This window comes from Neodiprion fabricii, chromosome 1, assembly GCF_021155785.1.
Source record: "Neodiprion fabricii isolate iyNeoFabr1 chromosome 1, iyNeoFabr1.1, whole genome shotgun sequence".
NCBI lineage: Eukaryota > Metazoa > Arthropoda > Insecta > Hymenoptera > Diprionidae > Neodiprion > Neodiprion fabricii.
This window is the reverse complement of record NC_060239.1, coordinates 38,539,013-38,558,840: the sequence shown is the minus strand read 5'-3', so window position 1 is coordinate 38,558,840 and position 19,828 is coordinate 38,539,013. Positions and strand designations below refer to the sequence as shown.

Sequence of the window (19,828 nt, the reverse complement as noted above, 5' to 3'; positions counted from 1 at the left end):
CCGACTCGCTTTGCTCGGTCCGCGAATCACTCCGAGACCGCTATAGAGGAATAACGTAATACGTACGCGTGACTTGCCGTGACTCGTCTCGGCCGGTCGTGACTCGACCGCAAAGAGTTCACTAGATTCAAAACCCGAGGAGTGAACGTTCCTTGAGAGGCAGGGAGGGAGGGAGGCACTCCGCGTACCGATTGTTAGTGCTCGCTTGCATCTAGACTCTAGAAAATTTTTCTAGTTGCGGTTGATCTGCGCTGTTGGTAAGAATATTTATTTATTTTTTTTTTATCGTGATAGAAGAAAAAAAAACACGCTTTTGGGTACGATATAAAAATTAAGTCTGCATCTGTGACCGGGAAATCTAACATTATTTTACTCGTTACTTTTGGATATCGGTTACCATATAAACAATTATAAACCGCTGTGAAAGGTCATGTTTAGCTGTAAAAAAACCCATCAAGCCAACCGAGTTATGGATCATAGATGGTTCAATAATTGCAATTGCCAGTTTTCTTGTGAAATTTTAATTAATGCAAATTTGAACAAACATCACTCAACGTTGTTATCGTCACGTTCGCATTCTCGGCGCCCCGAATGAAGGAGCAGCTGCGGGAATTTCGTCCCGTCGTGTAACCGGAAACGAGGATTGACGAAGGTTCTGTTTATCGTGGGCCCGACGAGGTTCAAAGCCGTTCTTTCGGTCCGCGGCGCGAGTACCGAGGTCGCATATTTTCCAGCGGCAACAGAGCGAAGGCCTCCGTATATCCTGAGACCCGGGACCGAGGTTCGGATCGCTGGAGGATCATCGCGGATACGCGACCGTAGAGCTCTGCGGCCTGTGGATGATGTATCTAGGCGGGTATTTACGCCGCGTCGACAGCCAGGAACGAGCCGCTATTTAACGGAGGTCGTCACAGCCGACGCTGACAAATGGGGAAAATTATACGGTTGGAATTATTCGTTGAAGATAGCGGAAGATTACGGTTGAAGAGGTGGAGAGGCTGAAAAATGTCGCGACGCGATCTTCTTTCGAGTTTCATTTTTAACACAGGGACTGACGGTTTCAAAAAATCAAACATCAAGGACTCGACCAGTCGGGGAGATGCAGCGATCGAGTCGCTAATTAATATCAACAAGTTTAATGAGCCACGCGATGCTATAAATGTGAACGTCGCGTCCTCGCCCCGCCTTTTTTCAGGGGTTATACCTGGTCAGGAGGACGAAAAAAGCGATTTTTCAAGGATTATTCGCGAAGAGACGCTTCGATTTGTTGATATAAAAATTCATTTACATATCGGGGTAGCATTGAACTTTATTCCGATATTATTTATCTTTGAAAATAATGATCTTTTTAAAGCTGATATAGCCGATTTCCGGAAGCACCTCTAAATAAAGGCGTCTTGCGGTGAGCAAGATATCTCTGGACTGGATCATTCGATTGAAAAAACAAAAAAGATTTAGCTAATACAAGGTATTGTCTGGTCTTTAATCGAAAGAATAAGCAAACTATTAATTTTCAACAAAACGGCGGCTTCTCAAAAAAAAAAAAAAAAAAAAACAAATTCGATTTTTCGCAACAATTGACCCCTCAGTTTGTTTATAAAATGGAAAATATTTATTGGCGATAAAAAAACCTTCGATCAAGGACTGAAAAACATATTCATAAAGCTTGTGTAAATATTAGAGACTAATCGTTTCGCTCGTTTTCCAGAAATCTTACTCACCGGCTTTGAAAGCACGGTTTTGAGAAAAACGCGTTCAAAGTTTCACAAGTATTTTCAAACGCTCCGGGGCGTCTTTCCAAATGCGCGCGCAACTTGGAGAATATTTGTCGGATCGACGTGAAATTTTCTGTATATATACGTAAATATATGTACATTGCGAAAGTGAAATTTCAATAAAATCGAATTTGAAAAATCCTGACCACTTATAACCCCTTATCTGACATATTCCATCGTTCCTCTTATCTTTCACGTTCCTATTCCGTCCATCGTTCCTCCACCGTTCCACATTCCTAAAATAATTCTATCGTTCCGCTCCTGTTCCACATTCCTAACCTACAGCTGAGTCGAATTGGAACGGGGATTTGTTAACGTTTGCCGGAAAATGTATACAACGAATCGCTGTAACTCGACCGTCGCTCTTAATTCGTTCGGTTTACCTCATCGCCGATTGTGAGCGATCGGGGCGTGAGTTAATATTATGCCGAGGACTCGACCGAGGAACTTGTTGTTGCTGGTTCATACACGCTTAATTATTTGCGGCGAGTTGTCCTTCCACCGAGGCCCGGTCGCGAGCTAGCGAGCGCGGATCCGCGAAAACGTCGAACACGGACAAACACGGAGCATGCGTGTGTGCGAGAGGCTGTTCAAGGCCGATCCTCACGGCTGCGTTACGCTATATTTTATAGCGTTGAAAGGTGTTTCTAGTCTTTATTACGTGCCATTAGATTCAGCGGTTAAAGCCGCATTGCCGAAATCTAACGAGTTCCGCAAAATTGGAATCGATTCGCGCCGAGACTTTTATCACGGATCGAGATTCGACCGCATCGCGAAATATCGTAGGTCAGGTGCAAACTGGCGGCAAAAATTTGCTGCGAAAATATTTGCACAATGTTTGACAGGCTGCAGATTCGGACGCTGTAAGTTAATTAATATGGCGGCCGTTGACCGTCACGCTCGGATACCGCTTCACGCTTTATTTCGGCTCTACTATCATTCGCGGTGTTTACCAATTATCGGGCTTCGCTTCACGACCAACAAAATTGCGGCAAGAATTGCTCGGCCATTATTTCACCTTCGACGAATGCATGAGAACCGAGCATTCGAGACTTGCGAATATCGCCTCTACGTGTCTACGCGTACTTGTATATTTTCTCAACGGTTCACTCACCTGTATGAATAGAGTTAACGCGCTGGATGCGTGATATTTAGTTACATAATGCATATTCGCATGTTACGCTGTCCGAAAACTCAGGAAACAACTACCGAGATTTAAAATTCATTCCAGTGTCGGCACTCTAATATTCTCGATGCGAACACGCCGGTCATTACGGAGAAAATTAGCGACTGAACTTTGTCCAGCGTTGCTCGCCTGCAACGGATTCCGATGGTTCTCCCTTTTCCTACCCATTTAGCAAGAATTTACACACTCGTATGAACTTTGGAGAGTATTTTTTTTATTTCTAACTAACTCAATACTTGTCTGAAGAAAATCCCACGGTATTTATGTTAAGGAAATTCGGGATTTCGATCCGGGTTCCGCGTTCCGTTTATGCCAGGCTAAATTACCACATGGAAACTCATATATTTATACAGATACACACGCACACAGTGCCTAACGTAATGATATCACTGGTCTGATGTAATACCGAGTCACGCGTCTATAACATAAATGTATGTGTGCAATACGCGCGAGCTAGAAATAAAATAATCCGATATTCTTTACTAACGTGATTACGGTGCGCATAATTCGATCCATACGATAGATTATGCATAACGTCGCATATCGCTAATGTGTTCGTAAGTTTATACTTTTCCTCAAAGTTTTCCATCAACGTCCATTTCTTTATCAATCAATTTATGCCTTCAACGTGTAGGTGATAAATAACGCGTTTTATTTCCATCGACGAAGACAGCAAATAACCGTTTATTCGATTGTCATACAAGATGTTTCACACGTTAAGCGTGTTTTTTGAACATTCCAGATTTTCATACGCTCCACACAAACTTTATCATGTAAATTTATTCAATTGTGTTCAGTTTTAAATCGAAGGAAAAGGAAAAGAGAAAAAGAAAAAAAGAAGAAGAAAGAATATGTGTATATATACGTATAATAATTATTAACATCTCTGCTGTATCGTACCAATCACCCGACGTGTATGTACTTATAATAACAAGAAAATTTTTCATTCTGCCATTCGTCAAGTTCGTACGAATCAAACTCATTTCTGTGTTTTACTAATTATTCAAATACATTGGTAAAAATTCTATTATCCAATCGATTATCTTCTACTTTTCTTTCTTCTCATCACGTATAAAAATAACTAGGTTCCGACAAAATAATACACACATACGCACATAGGTACATATAATACACATACGTATTACAACGCGCATATACGGTTGTGTTTTTTTACTCCTTGTACAATTTTTTGCATATCTGTATCATTATTATATTCATACTATTACCTACAATGTTTTTTTTCCTCGAAGAATTTTTTTCAATCGTTTTCCTTCTCAACTTTTTTCCTTCCTTCTTATTTTTTGCAACAGTTCTGTATCTGCTAACGCGATCCCCGCAAACTTCTAACAACTAACCAGCAAACCAACTCAGCCACTCTCCCTCTCTCTCTCTCTCTCCCTCTCTTTAATAAACGCTTTTCTCTCCCTCTCTCTCTCTCTTCTTCCCGGTTGCCCTCAGGTTCCGACTCTATCCTACGCGCCACGCGCACGACGAGTCTCGCCTTCTCTCCTCTCACTCTCTTCTTTCTTTGACGGGACACCGCGCGGAACGTTTGCGGTGCGGCGGCGTCTTATAGAAGAGGTGGAAATTTTCGGCAGCATAAATTTGCAACGTCTAGGCGTCTCTCCCACGCAGCGATTCTCGCGCGTTATTACACGGATACGTTCATTCCACACACAAATACCAATACAACTCTCCGAAACGCCAGATGTCGACCGTTTGCTGCGTCATGTTTGTCTCAAGCATTATAAGTTTATACGATATTATATGTATATATATATGTATATATGTATGTTAGACTGTATCGACAAAATCGACTGTTTTTTTTTTTTTTTTTTTGTCAAAATCAATCCCAAGATATTGTTCCAAATGATGAAAAAAGGATGCTATCCAAGTTTGACCTCGTAATATTAACATCTAGAGGTGCGTTATGGCGATTTTCTATTTCCCGTTTAAATAACATGAGAAAATTTTCCTTCTTGTTAACTTTCGAATTTTATAACTCGTCAACCAAGACCAGGACGTATTTTTGTGGGAAATTGAACGCTCTACAAAAAAAGATCTCCAATTATTTTATGTCAAATCCAGTCTTTCGAAAATTTATTTAAGGTCAAACGTCAATAAAAGAACAGATTTATCACGGAATGATAAAAAAAAAAAAAAAACAATCGTTTTCACAGAGCGTTCAATTTCCTACAAAAATACGTTGCGGTCTTATCAGTGACGCTGATGCGTTGACGAGTTGTAAAGTTCCAACGTTGAAGAAAAAAAAAAAAGAAAGAAAAAAAACGAAAACAATATCCCCGCGTTATTTAAATGCGAGATAAAAAATCGCGATGATCCGCATATAAATATTAATATCAAGTGGTCAAACTTGAACAGTATTCTTCTCTCGTCATTTCAAACAATATTTTCGACTTGTATTTGGTTTGAAAAAAAAAAAGTAGAATATCGTCGATTTATTAGATACACCCGTATGTTATGGAAAACTCTCGGGAAGAGATCTGAGAACGCGGCAGCCGCGGGCAGAGAAGGAAGGCGGATTTTGGTGAAAGTGGGGGGGAGGAGGAATCAGAGGAGAGACGCGCGTATCTCGAGCATCAGGCACACGTCGCCCGTCGGCGTGCATACGCGCGTACGTATTATACGTATACGTATACCAATACAACCCAATCTTGACAGCGAAGCAAAGTTGCGGGAGGTCAGGGCGTGATAGCTTTTTATAGGACCGGCTCTCTCTCTCTCTCTCTCTCACTCACTCACTCTCTTTTTCTCTCCTTCTTACCGCCCTCCCACCCCCGCATGGCCATCGCGCGTCGACGATACAGCAACGTGATCTCCTTCTTCTTTCTCTCTTTCTCACTCTTTTCTTCGTTGTTCGATCTTTTACGGTTAACTCGGGCGACCGAGGAGGAGAACATCGATTGCGCGTCACGGAGTTTTGTCGGAATTGCTTTTCTTCCTTTTCCTTTGCATTCGAAAAGAATAAGATATATTTTTTTTTTCGTAGTTTTTATCATCATTTCGTTTACGATTTTAGTGGTACATATTTTTTGTTTACGTCTTTGTACAATTTCTATGTACGTACACGTCTCCGTATCTCTTATCGATCATACATTACATACCTACGTGTAATACTTATGTACATACGTGTCTCTTTTTTTTTTTTTTTTTATTTGAAAATAATTTAGACAAGTTATTCCGCGATTATATATTATTGCAATGTAACCCGTGTGCGTAATAAAATTGAAAGATCGTCGTTAAACGAGCAAACCGTGCACGAATGTTTATTTTCATCACACTTATCGTTAGTTGATACAAAAATTGATACAGCCTTGCGTGTAAGGTTCGTTCTATTAATTTTCCGAGATGTGTAAAGTACAGTTTCGTTACGATCGCCGGTACGTACGATACGTACAGAGAGATTATTGCAGATTGTATAGAATAATGCCGCATATTGCAGCTTCCGTGCGTCGATCGACGATCCGAAGAATCGTGGATTATGAAATACACGTTTCGAGCAGTGTAATGAACGTGCGTGTCGAACGGCACGCGGAGTTCCTCGTATCTCTTAATTTTTCAGCTTCTTCCGAGAAGAAGTCGGTACACATAATACGTATAATATACGTAGGGTATAATATAACGTATAACATCTCGCACTCGCACGTACTGATGAATTTTCGGAAATCAGAGGTGAAAGAGAACGGTTTTCTTTTATCAGTTATCACGGACGAAAGCCGCCACATACCTGCGATACACGGATAATCCGTATACACCTCCTAATTATTGAATCTGATATAAAGAACGAGAAAACAAAATTATCAAGATTGTATTTACACGCAGTTTTTTTCCATGTCGAATTGGCCGATCCTGTAATTTTGATGCGGAGTTTGTATCGTGCTTTTGCAATATCTTATCAAAGTCACATGCTTGATAGTTGTAGAAAGAGGAAATCCGACGTCTGTTATAACTTGAGCACTCAGTGTCCATATTTAGTTGTTCCCGAACGCAATTTTCCATTTTCCCAATCAAATTAACACACGAAAATAATTTCAGCCGTTCCGGAATTTTGTAGCTCAGTAAAGAGGCAACGTACGCAAGACATGCCCTGAGGAGTTTTTTTTTGTTCGCTTGCCGCAGCTGCTGAAACGATTTCAACAGTTATTGAAACGACACGCAAGCGAAACGCGGCTGCGAATTTTAGTGAAAAATGATCGAACAGAAAACAGAGTTGCAGAAAATCAAGCCTCGCTCTCATCGGCAGATTCTCTGTTCAACATCATACACGCTTTCACGATTTCAAGAGTCACTGTCAAAGAGCCGACTCTTCTCGAGTCAAGATGCCTCATTCGAATTGCAGAGGAGATTATTTCTGCCTCGTCAAATACACCGACGGTTTACGGTTTTTCGAACCGCATACCGTTATTTTTCCCCTCGACGATGTTTTTTCGGATTGTCAAGTCGATTCTGTTTACATGCATACGTGATATCCCTACGTTGCATACTCGGCGTAATGTCCGCAGCTTCGTGGAGCGTTGCAGGAAAGCAATCGTCTCCAGGGTCAAGTACGAGACCAAAGATCGGCTTATGGCGAGACTGGCCAATCAGGAAACGAACGGTAGTAAATCATTGTTAATGGTATTTTACGGATGATCTTTGCCGATCGGCTTATCGATCGAACTCGATCTCGATGACTGAGCTGCGAAATGCGGCGGTGATTCGAACCGCAGGATCGTACGATCGTCGGATTTGTTATATCATCGGTTAAATTTCGCATCGGAATTATCTCATCTCCGTGCGAATTTTGTTTTTCACGAGCAAAATACAGGTTGCGTTTAATCGCTCGCATTAATTAAAAACTCTGCGTCAATCTCGCGCGAGCACACAAAACTTGACTTGTTAATAACCTCTTTCGCGCTCTGTGGACCAACCGTCTGTCCCTCGTCTGCGATTCCGTGACGATGTTGACTCGACGCGGCGGGCATTGACTAATATAAGGAACGCTAAAAACAGCCGGCCAAACGCATAATTTACTCACTCGAGCTCCGTCTCCGTGCGATGATAAACCTGCCGGCATGGCGGGCGGAGAGATAACCGGATGAAATTATCTACGATGATAATTTACTCCGCTGCAGCGTAATGCGCTCGACGCGATGCTTGTGAGGTTTTCGTCTTACGATATCCGCGTCCCTTTTGAATTTATTTCACGGGGTCAAGACGAGGCTGCCGATCGCTCGGTCATCGTGATTGATTCTTTAAGCTAATTGTAATTATCTGCAGCATCCGTTTGCATAACTCGGTAGAAAATCCATTTAGCCGAATGTATGATGTATTCCGTGGAGAGAAAATAGAGAAAATAAATAAATATGATATTGAAGTATCGTCACGTAACGATGCCGAAAACCTGTTTCGATATTAAGACGAGTGCAGCGTACTTTGCTTTATGAATGTCAAATTCAATGACACCGCTCGTTAATAATCGAGAAGCCTAATTGCGGGTCAGAGGACCTACGTCTACGTGTATTGCGATTTGTTCTGGAAAGATAACAGCAGAGAGGCTGTGCTGCACGCTGATTCTAGGCATAAATGATCGTACGTGAAGAATTCGGACAAGAGATCGCGATGATTATGGAAGCCGTTAGGTTGCCACCAAGATTCGTATTGAGGAATAAGCCAGCGCGCTAGAGCGTCCGAATTCGATTTAACGGTCCAGATTAAAGTCTCAGTGCGCACCGTTAATCGAATCTGTAACTCAATAAGAAACGCGATGAACTTCTATGTATGCAACGAATGGTCAGAGGTCAAAAAGTGGAATGGCCAGACGATGCAATGGTCGGAATACAGAATTTTTTAAGATCCGAAAAACTGTTGAACAGAATTTTCAAAATATCAGAAGACGCGAAATAAAGGTATGTGAAAAAGTGGCAATGTCGAAAACTAAGATGTAGAAGAATTCTATCAATTCTACATTTTAACTGTTTATGCATTGACCACATTATAGATTTTCACTTTTGTATTCGTGTTTCAGTATATTTTAGATTTCCGACGTCTCTACGATACGTCTTCCCATACATCGCGTATCTGTATTTTTACATTTTCACACGAACTTCGCCTCTCCACATTTACAAATTTTATCATTAAAATCTGAGCTTTTGTAAAAACGTTCTTCACATCTCGGCCCTCGTCTTTTGCGGAGAACCCACCTTCCGAACCCCACCTTGGAAAAAGTGCTAGCCAACATTTTTAACGACGCAAAAATCAGTCGAGCCGGAGGCTTTGCCCTCCCCCCTCTGCCCCCTTCGAGCGATGATGTTAATCGGATGTCGACGGACTCGGGCTCGAGGTTTACGGTCTCGCGAAGCGGGAGCCGGGCGACCAAGGTCGCCTTATCAAATCTCGTTTGCCGTCGGGATTAGGAGGCGACTCGATGGGGCATGATCCGCGTTTTTAGCGCCGTTAACGCGCGACGCGCACCGTCAGGGGCCGCCCAAACGGCGTTAGCGCAGACAGCGCTGCTGCGCGCGGAGATGCGCGTCATTTCGGGCCTGCGAATCGGCGATACGCTGATGCCTCCGCTGCGCGCTGCGCGCTGCGCTATCGGGACCCACGGATCTAGCGCAGCGCCGGTATTCGAGGCGTTGCGCAGGTCAGTTTCATCGCTCACACCTACGCCGCGCGCGATTCTCCCAAGAGAGAGAGAGAGAGGGAGAGAGAGAGACTCTCTCGGGTGACGCGGGAAGTTTCTCTCCGTGCATTTAATGCCTTTGCGCTCGCAGCTCTGGGCCTTCAACTTTATTTTTATAGACTGACGGCCGTCCTAAAGTCGATCTCGCGACGTTTGCAACGCGTCTTGCCGTCGATTTCTTACCTCGTTGAAACCTGGCCGGTGATTTTTCCTCCGACACGGGGGGGAAAGGAAAACAAACAAACGGCTGAACGCGATATCGAGATCTCAGACTCCGTGGAGACCGGAACAGTCAGAGTTCTTCGCGTGGCTGGGAATCGGAGGTCGAGTGTTTTCGAGAAAAATTTTATTTCGCAACTTCAGAATTAATTCTGGGTAGCCACAAAATTGGAAAACCCGAAATTGTCAGGGGATTTTTTAGTTTGGTAATGAAAAAAACTGAAAATATCAGTTTTTCATCGTGGGAATTAGAAATGATTTTTTGAGGTAACGAATTTACTTTCTTTCGTCGAGAAAACAAATTGGCTTGACCAGACTTTTTTGTACATTACAATTTTCTTCAATTTGAATAGAAATTGAACCGGATATAGAATTAACAAGTTGAACGGTTTAGGTTTTACTGACTTACTGGAAGTGGAATAATGTCAGGGAAAACTAGGTTTGAGGGTCTTGGAAAACCTGGAAATGTACGGAGTTTTTTTTTTTTTGTTTTTAAATATGCCCACCGTGTAGTTGAAAGTCTGGAGATTATGATGCACGGAAAATCGCGATCGTATTTTGCAAACCGAACACTTCTTCGGAGCGATTCTAAAGTTGCAAGTCAGCGATGTTTTTAAAAACGTTTCTTTATGATAACCCAACCTAATCCAACCTAACTTTAATCTCCTGATTATACATTCGGGTCATCAAAATTCCCGTTTCAAAGCGATCTCACACGACTTCCGTAGTCAATTTTCGGCTGCACGGATTTTCTGACGCCGCTACAACGGACGCGTAAAGGTAGTCGAACAACTCGTTGATCAATCATCGCAATTCCCAATTGGTTTAAACGAGCGTCTCAGTAGCTTTGATCGTTGTTAAAATACATTATAATAATACGCAATTACCGACTCGATCATCGTCCCGATTTCAGAGTCTTTCAAATATACTCGATTTAGCAATTGGATCCATACGGAGGGGGAATCTAAAAGCATAGTAAATAAATTACAACTCGTTCTCCGATCGACCATTCGAACATGCAACCAAGACCTGCAACTCCGATTTTACCAACGCGTACAGAGACATAAATTTCGAACGATCTTTCCGTCAGGATTAAACACCACTGGCGATAAAAAAAAGCCGTCGAGTTCATGATTTTTCCACGGAAAAAAGCCCGATGCCGAGCCTCGGTTTGAGCGGAAAAACCGAGCGAAGAAGTAGCGCCGTGTACTTAGACCGGTAAAAAAGTTTACACGGTTCGCGGTAATTACAGGGGATGAGTAATGAGCCGTAATTAAAATTACACCGGACCCTCTGTACACATACCTACACATACGCGGTATTCCTGCGTTTATCGTCACAGCGCGTCGGTTAGGTATCACCTTTTTCAGCGAAGGCTAGGTCGCGGCACCTGCGTCAGAGTGCGTTTAACGGAGAGCCTCTGAGTGGTTTACCTGCTGCAGGGGAAAAGACGAAGGCGCACCTTTCCGAGCGCAGCGCACACCTCGATGAATTAGCAAGCACGCGCTGCGCTCGGCGCGCTGCGTATATACCTACGCTGCTCATACTCACAGCGCAATTTACCCTCCAAACAAGCCGTAAATTTGAGCAGAATTATTGGCTGTAGAGCCGAGCGAGGCAAGGCAAGGCTCTCGGCCTCCCGCTCTTGCCCTTGGAACGGAGGTCGAAAGAAGAACCGGACGCCTCGACTCTCCGAGCTCGCCTTGCTCTCGGGTTGTTGGCTTCTGTTTCCCGATTTAAAATTGGTACCCGTCGGTCCGCTGCGAGGGCACTCAGGGATAATCAAAATTGGCACTCAAGTAAATACGAAAAACTATCGCCTCCCTCCGGGGACGCTGCCTCGCCCGAGTAACGACTCTGAACTATGGGTATATTACAAGGCTATGGAGGGAGCAGATTTTCCATCGTAACACACGCGAGGAAACCGTGAAACTTTACAGATTTATCACGCGTGCGCGAGATTCCTCGTCTTTGCGCGCAGGCTGGCCAACTCAAGAACTCGGCTTATAGGTTCTCACGCGGGTGATGAGAATTTTTTTCGGTACAAGCGGATCGTCTCGCAGTCGGACAGTCGATGATCCAGTGATTCGACGACGATTGGCAAGGTTTTATTGCCAACTGACCGACGACCGGTGACTGCAAGACGACTCGACGTAACTAACGTTTGTTCGTTAAGTTGGCTCCCCTGCCTTGCGGACGAGAATGTTGCCGCGGCAGGAACTCGCTGACCAATAGAGTTCCATTGTTTCGCGCATGCGCAGTCGGTTGGCACTCAAAGCCTGCCAAGTTTCGCCGTTTCCTATCGGTATGTACGCAACCGCGTTCGTTTACGGGTAGAAGGATAGTGATTGTCGAGAAATTATTAAATTTCCGAAGGTCTGTAATGAACACTTCGGGAGTTTAACCCGATAATCCCCGTTTTTCATTGCATGGTAAACACACGCGCAGTAAATTTTATCGTAGCGCTGTAATGTCGCCGGTATAACCTGCACTGCATCAATGAATTTTATTGCATCCCTGTGCGCGGTCGTACAATAACAGAGTATTACTAACCGCAGACTGCAAGCGCTGTCCATACAATCATCGTTGATTGCGGTAAAATTAACTGCAATTGGTCTAACTGCAAAATTTATTTATTTGTGTGTGCTTTTTTTCTCATCTCAATCTGCGAGGTATTATATATCCGTGTAGAGGGTGCTGCCTTCTTCGTGAATTATAGAATACCGCGTGAGCTGCAGGGCGATGTTTTTAAGTCGGTAAAATGCGTCCGGTTATAAGGGAATTGAATTGATTGAATTCCGGTAATATTTCGATAGTATCGAGTTTTCCGTTTTTCAAATGACTGAAAAGGATGCGATCGAAAATACCTTCTACAAAAATTTAGATCATCACAGTACATGTCGTGAAAAAAATTTCAATCTTCTGCGATGACGGTGTAAACGCAAGGAAATTTTGGCAGGAAATTTCCAGCGCACGGTTGCCAAAAATTCCTTGTTGCATAAACTTTCATCGCAGAAGATTGAATTTTTTTTTCAGAACATATGGTATCATAATTTAAATATTTTTGGAAGGAATTTTTGATCACATCTTTTTTAGTCGTTCCAAGAACCAAAACACCGATATTAAAAAAACTTCACCAGAGTCCCCCCTTAACGATGTATATTCAATTTGTCTCACAGATTGATTGATCAATGAAACAATCAGGGAATTTCATTTCGAGGGTTGAGATATTCTCATCAAATTGGAGAGCCATTCAGGAGGTTCGATTCATCGATACCCAGAATCGTTGCAGTTCAAACGAACCGAGAGCTCGGCTTATAATTCAATTACTCTATAAATATGTTGGGGATTCGTTACCGAACTTGCGATAAAAAATTTGTAATCGTGCCGATCTAGTATATCTAGACAGCTTATTACAGTATTCCAAACAGCTAGTGATTATTGTCAATATGCGAATCAGCGCAAAATTGTTCCTCCCAATAAATTCAGATCAATTATGTGGAATCGTGCCAATTACGCCTCCTAAATTCTTGCCGTTGAAGTTACACCACGTCAAGTTTCTCGGCGGTAAAATTTTCGTCCAATCTATTTCTGTGTAATATTTTTATAAATCGCGACGGTCAAGTATCGCCGCAGTCAAGTAGTTATACACAGCAATTTGTGCGAAAGCCCAAATAACCGGAAGTTTTCGGATAAATTAATAGTAATATTTGTCTTAAATTAATAATAAAATTTGAGTGTTGAAAATCGAGGTTCACGATTCGCGACGAAGTTCGAAAGAGCTTGCATGAGAATTCAAGCACGAGAGAGAGGCTGCGGTGCAACGATCACCGCTTAAAGATATACATTTTTTCAAAGCCGCGAGGACGGCCGGGTACTTGAACCTGCGTTTTGCGCCAACAAAAATACTTTACGTTCAACAACTCGAGCTGGTCGTCTGGCCTGGGATAACTATTTCCAGTTTTACGACAGTCGTATACACGCGTTTCAATAACATTTCAATTTGTGCGCAATTCTTATTATAAAATCTCTCCGTGCTCTTCGACCACCACGCGCGCACACGGACACAATGTAACGACACACGCATGATACGCCAAGTACCGATCTGCCGCATATCGATACTCCACACTGCACGCGCGAAATGCACCTACGCCAATTCTCGACGTTACCAGTTTTCCTTGCTTTAGCCTGCGCTCCGCGTACCTACCGCAATATAATAAAATTATCTTCCACCTATACATACACGTGTAATAACGTGCTTGCACGCCGGTTGGATCGTCCAAACCGAGTCACCACCGAGTACGTAAACTCTCCGGCTACGGGAACTTGTCTCTACGGTAGAGATAAACGTCTGTCTCTCTGTCATTTATGCACGTTATAAACACTTTTCTTCGTGTACTCGGTGCGTTTTGGTTTGCGAAACAGCGTTGCTCGGATTCCGGCTTCTTCGCGCGCAGTGCGTCAAAATCCGTGCGAATTACACGCCGGAGTACATGCGATGTATGTTTTTAATTTTTACGCTCGCCGGAATTAATCGACAAGCACTGCGGCGATGGCTGATTGGCTAAAAATAATCGATGCATCGATCAATCGAGTACGAAAAAAATAATCGAACACGACTCGATTGAAACGGTAATAATTAATCGACCGTGTCGTTTTTTTTTTTTAAACGGTGCATTCGAAACAAAAATTTCGTAAATTTCAGTTTGTAGTTTTAATAGCGGAAAAGTTTTTTTGACAATTTATAGTTTCGTTGAAAATATTTTTCTATTTCAGGTGAAAATATTCATTCATCTTTCACTTGTTATATCAAATAAGTATACTCATTAAGTAAGACAATGATAATAATCGATACATAAATCACATAAATCGATATTGCATTGCGTCGTGCGTAGGAGTAAGAAACAAAAACCGATCGCGAGGAAATATAATCGAGTCGTGCGATTTATCGAGTTTGAAAAATAATCGATTTAATCGAAAATCCATATTTGTCGTCATTTTTGTCAAGCAGTACCCGGAGTATCGAACCTCAGCTGAGAATCTATGAAACTATTCATGATCAAAATAGAGTGACCAAATAATCCTGGAAAACATTTTTTATTCGAATAAAATGTTGGAAGTTGATGTATTTAGTCACAGAACCGGACTAGATAAATTTGAAAAAACAAACGAAGGATTACTTTGTCAAATTCTAAACGCATCGTCTTGGACTGTGAAACATTTTTTCACCGTTGATTTCTTATTTTGCTGTTCGGCCCGAGTTTATTTATCGGCTTATTTTGTATTTATCTTTCTAACTCGCCTCTTCTATCCATCTCCTCCCGACCCGCGGGTCTTCCTCTACTTTATAATATATTCGTTCGCACGTGGCTCTGTCGGCTAATCAACTTACGGCTCTCACGATCAGCTGGCGAACGGCCAATCGTGTTCCACGTTCATCGAGGCTGCGCGATATCGCGTTTAATCTTCTTCTGCTCGATGTTTCTCGACTTTGTGGCGTCCGAAGGGTTAGAAAAAATGATGCGTCGATTAACCATCCCGGAAAGAAGTTAAACTTCTTTTGAAGTCATTCTTACGGACGATATTTCACGAGTAAGCGGCGTTGAAAGTATCGGTGGACATTCGTTTCATCGACCTTGATCGTAACTCGAAACGTTATACGGTGAAATAACTCGAAATAATACTGCGTATCAAAAGGCTGCACATGCGCGTGTATGATATACGTGAGGACATAAAAATTTTGTTGCATTTTTTCAGACCTATCTATATGTGGGCACTTTTAAGAACGTGTTTTTCCAACGGATAATAAATACCGTTCAGCTTACTCATGATTTGCTTTTGGAAAAGGAACAAACAGTTGAATTTACGTCTCTGTACTCGAATTATTGATTGTAATTGCGATTTCTTGTTTGGTGAATCATTCGGAATGAGGTAAGACGGCAACACGGTAGAAACATTCATGTAATAGGCGAAAAACTAATTTGGAGGAAAAAAATTAAGGCTAATGTACACTTGAAAAGATTTCTAGGCCAGAATCGATACTTTTTTTTTGTTACTTTTAAAACATGCGAGAACAAAATGTATGGAAATTATAATTAGCAAAAGCTTATTGAAATCGATGTTTCCATTCGGGTGAATTTGAAATGGCGAAAAATTTAGTAAATTTTCGTCTGGTTTCACTTTATGCGATGGCTCATTTTGTTATTCACATGTCATAGTCAGATACGAATATCGTTTTAAAAAGGTGGTGAAGTTGTAGAAAATTATCATTTTGAATAAAATGAGGTATTCCAGAGTGTGAAAAAATGTGTAAAATCAACGATATCTTTTAGATTTTTCCCCAGTGACTTAAAATAAAACATGAATTTCAGTATTTTTTATTCTTGTACATAATTTTTCTAGAAAATATCGTATGATATAATTTATCTTGACTTTCGTTTTTTTTACAATTTTCTCGACATATACCGCATGTTGAATAATTGTCAAGTATTTAAAACAGGGGTAAAATTTTCCGACAAATCGATTGCCGCTATTCATTTTGCAGAATTATTCTCACATCGCGAGAAAAACGCAAATTTCTGAAACAGCTCCAAAACATCTCAATATCGTCCAGAAAGTGTTTCTTTACTTCAATAACGGCATTTTGAGTCCATATTTTCTTCTCTAATTGAACGGGTTACACTGAGAAAAATTTCATTTGTTACAGTAACTATAAAAATTGAGTAAAACAGGTATCGTTGAAAAAAAACTGTTCGAATATTGTTGGAATTAGGAAAAACGAGGTACGCGTAAACATTTTGCGCTATTGTCGATCCTTTTTTGGTTATTCCAACATAAAATCAGTTTGTTCGGTTTATTCTACTTTTTTAGTTAAACAAGGCTTTGACGTCAATTTATCGTTGAACAAGCATTAAATTTTCCGCAACAGTTACAAGAAAATATAGCAACAGTGATCGTAACGAGAAAGAATAGCAACGGGTACTAGATAAAACTAATTTTCATTTTCTACCTAGAACTATATTTTTCGAATAGTTAAGAACCGAGCTGTAACGGAAACTAAAAATTTCTCTCAGTGTAATTCGACGTGCGACTATCTCGTATCACGAAATGAAAAGTACGATCGATTTTGGATCACCGATTGACAAAAATGTCGCAGGTATACCCGATTCCGCGTCAGTCCGACATTTTCACGAGGGGTGAAAATGGGGGATACCGGAAGATGGGTGGCGAAGGATGATCCTCGATGATCGGCTCTCCTTTCTTTATCGCATACGTTTACGTTGCCGAGGTTCGCGGCGCGAATTCCCCGGAGGAGCCGCAGTCGGAATCGGCGGCTACGGAACTATTCTAGGAAGGGAGGTTGTTGTTTGCGGGAGGAAGCGTTGCGGCGTGAACCGAGACTTGAACCCAAGACCTTGGACTAACCATTGCCCTCGATCGCCGTCCTCCCGCGACTCCGCTTCGTCCCGGGCGAGTCGAACGGCTTTTGCCTCCGCCAAACTCGGCGACGCCGACTCGCTTCTTCCTCCGAGATTTTAAGCGCCGCTCTGGAAACCCACGCTGGATTCTCGCCACCAGGTGCGAGAGAGAGAAAGAGAGAGAGAGGGAGAGAGAGAGAAAGTATATTCATTTGATCTTGGAGTCCAACTCCCCAAGGACCACAGGCACGAATTACAAAAAAATCCAATATGAACCTAAAAGTAATTATATTCTAATGATAATAAAGGGATAACGGAAGCTAGATCGAAATAACAGACCAAAGCGAATAATTAACGGTATGAAATAATACTGATCGAAAGTAAAAATGAGAGAGAGAGAGACCATTGCTCATTTATTAATTATCTCTTGCGGGAGAGGTTTTCTCGTTTGTTAGAGTTATTAGAAAAATTCCAGTAAAACGAGAATCGTTATCATAACATTTTGAATGTTATTCAAGTTATAAGTAAACGAACATTTTTTACAAGTAATTATTTACAATTAGTGTCATTTTATACCTGCCATTGCCATTTTTCTGGTTATTGCAACATTAGATTTTGCCGTTTAGTCTATTCTATTTTTGTAGTTGAATGAAATCTCGTTGCAGTAACATTAAATTATTGCAATAGTTACGACCAGTGACAATAATCTGAAATAATAGGATTACACGTGTACTAGATTTTCCGGTTACCGCTACGAAATCCATTATCATTTTGTACCCAGAAGATAGTTCAGGACTTTTCTAGTTTGTACTGTAACTACGACTAGGAATTTTTCTCAATGTAATCATTTCGTTTTACTTTGCAATGGAATCACTCACTTTATTCAGGAGATATGTTTTATTATACACTTCGAATAACCATACGATACTTTTGGCCTGTCAAATTGTAATCGTTGGGTATCTAAATTTCCTAGACGACGCGGACAGATTTCGTTCAGCTAATAGAAATATTGAATTCAATAACGAAAAAGAAAAAAACAATTGTCTTAACTAAATAAACGACAGTGTAGCGAAACAGAACGTGATGTAAAATAGATGTTGAACATTTTTTAAATGATTGGTAATAATATATCGATATCCAAACACTTGTTCACAATTTGATTGTGAGTATAGGTATTCTTTTTTCTTCCATTGTAATAAAAATATACCGATTCGATTCGTACTTGAAAAGATATTGATTTTCAACTGACCAATCTCCCCAAGTCATTATGTATGGTTTGGTTATATTATAGGCACAGAGAAGAGAGAATGAAAGACGAAGATGAATGGATACAGAGAGAGAGAGAGAGAGAGAGAGAGAGAGAGAGAGAGAGAGAGAGAGAGAGAGAGAGAGAGAAAGAGAGAGAGACAGAAGCCGATCCGTCCAGCTGCTGAAACTCCTCCTTTGCCCGGATCCGTGATGGTCAAGAGAGCCAGTCTGCCGCGTTGAATGCATCCTAGTGAAAAATCCGGAGAAGGTTTCGTCTGATGCGGTCCATTAGCTCCGAGTGCGCTGCATCATCAATGCCGCAGTCTACACACCCTCTCCACCTTCGACCGAGGATATTAGCGGGCCGGAGGTAACACATACAACCATGGCGAGACATGCGGACCTCTATCGCATATTCAGTTACCTGCACACTTGGAGAATCTCAAAGGTCTCCCCATTTCCTCTTCTCTCGGCAAATAAGAAGAAGTAAAATAAATAAATAGAAAATAAACAATTCACCGAGAGGAATGAATTATCATATTTGCGCGAAGTGGTTCCTGCACGTTTCTTCATCCTTTGTACATTTCGTTTGATAAATCATGGTTTTGGAAAAGGATTTAAGGTCCAGGATCAAATAACGAAATACGAAAACAGTCGGATGATCATTTTTCTTCTATCTAGTATTTTTGGCACCCGCGTGTTCTGCAGTTATCATCTAATCGTAAATTGTTCGATTGGAATTAGAAAGAACACGGAAACTATGGAATATAAGGACGAAGTTAAGGACCCCCGTTTCATTTTCTCAAGGACGCATCAGTGGAGGTGATCAGAAACGCATCTGGAGTCCGAGGTTGTTAGCCGTGGTTAAAAGATTCGCAGGATGTCGGATCGGTCGAGCAGCGGCTGATATTCTGAACGGTCTCTTCTGGGTATAACCATTAAACAACTCGTCCGTAGTGTACGGCACCAGGATCTCAGCCTGCAAGCTTGAGCGTCGTCACAGAGGAGTCTTACGTATCGGACGCATCCGTTTAGCATGGACGTGTAATCGCGTGAATCATGCCTCGAGAACGTAATAATTTAGCAATTAAAATCCCCCCCCAGTCCTTGCGTTGTGTTATACGAGTGCATATTCACATTATACGCATCACACACTGCGGTGGTGCAGTGATTTATATCGAGGTGAAGCGTGAGCTTTCTGTACTTCGGAGTATGAGATATCACGCATCGAATATTGTGAACTCGAGTATTGTATTTGACTCTTAAGATACTTTGATTCGGATCCTCGCCAAAGTCG

The 19,828-nt window shown here is 41.7% G+C and overlaps 1 long non-coding RNA gene across 1 annotated transcript in view; it reads left to right on the top strand.

Moving 5' to 3' along the window:
• LOC124181140 overlaps positions 1-19,828 on the top strand; it is a 41,114-nt gene continuing 21,286 nt past the window's right edge. The window contains exon 1 of the long non-coding RNA XR_006870392.1: positions 1-257. This is a non-coding gene — a long non-coding RNA (uncharacterized LOC124181140). The remainder of the gene's footprint in view (positions 258-19,828) is intronic.